This window comes from Oncorhynchus kisutch, unplaced genomic scaffold (assembly GCF_002021735.2).
Source record: "Oncorhynchus kisutch isolate 150728-3 unplaced genomic scaffold, Okis_V2 Okis06b-Okis10b_hom, whole genome shotgun sequence".
Classification (NCBI taxonomy): Eukaryota; Metazoa; Chordata; class Actinopteri; order Salmoniformes; family Salmonidae; genus Oncorhynchus; species Oncorhynchus kisutch.
The window spans coordinates 9,497,892-9,498,184 of NW_022261983.1; positions in this window are offsets into that span (position 1 = coordinate 9,497,892).

Here is a 293-nt window from a genome sequence, read left to right on the forward strand (position 1 = left end):
TTGCTTTTCCCTCATGTTGATATCTTACAACTATCTAGTACTGTGATACTACTGAATGATCCCACATAGTGGACAACTGATGTTTTTCTGTCTTTGTTATATTTAATTCAAATTAGCTGTATAATCTGTAGCGGGACCAGACATTGGCCCTGCTAGACTACTCTTTAAATACATCCTCCAAGTAATCACTGATCTGACATGCACGGTTGCTTACATCAGTCATATCAAATCAGGGATTACTTCAAGGAAGGGAAGAAGGATCGTATTGCATCGTAAGATGATTCCAACAGGGC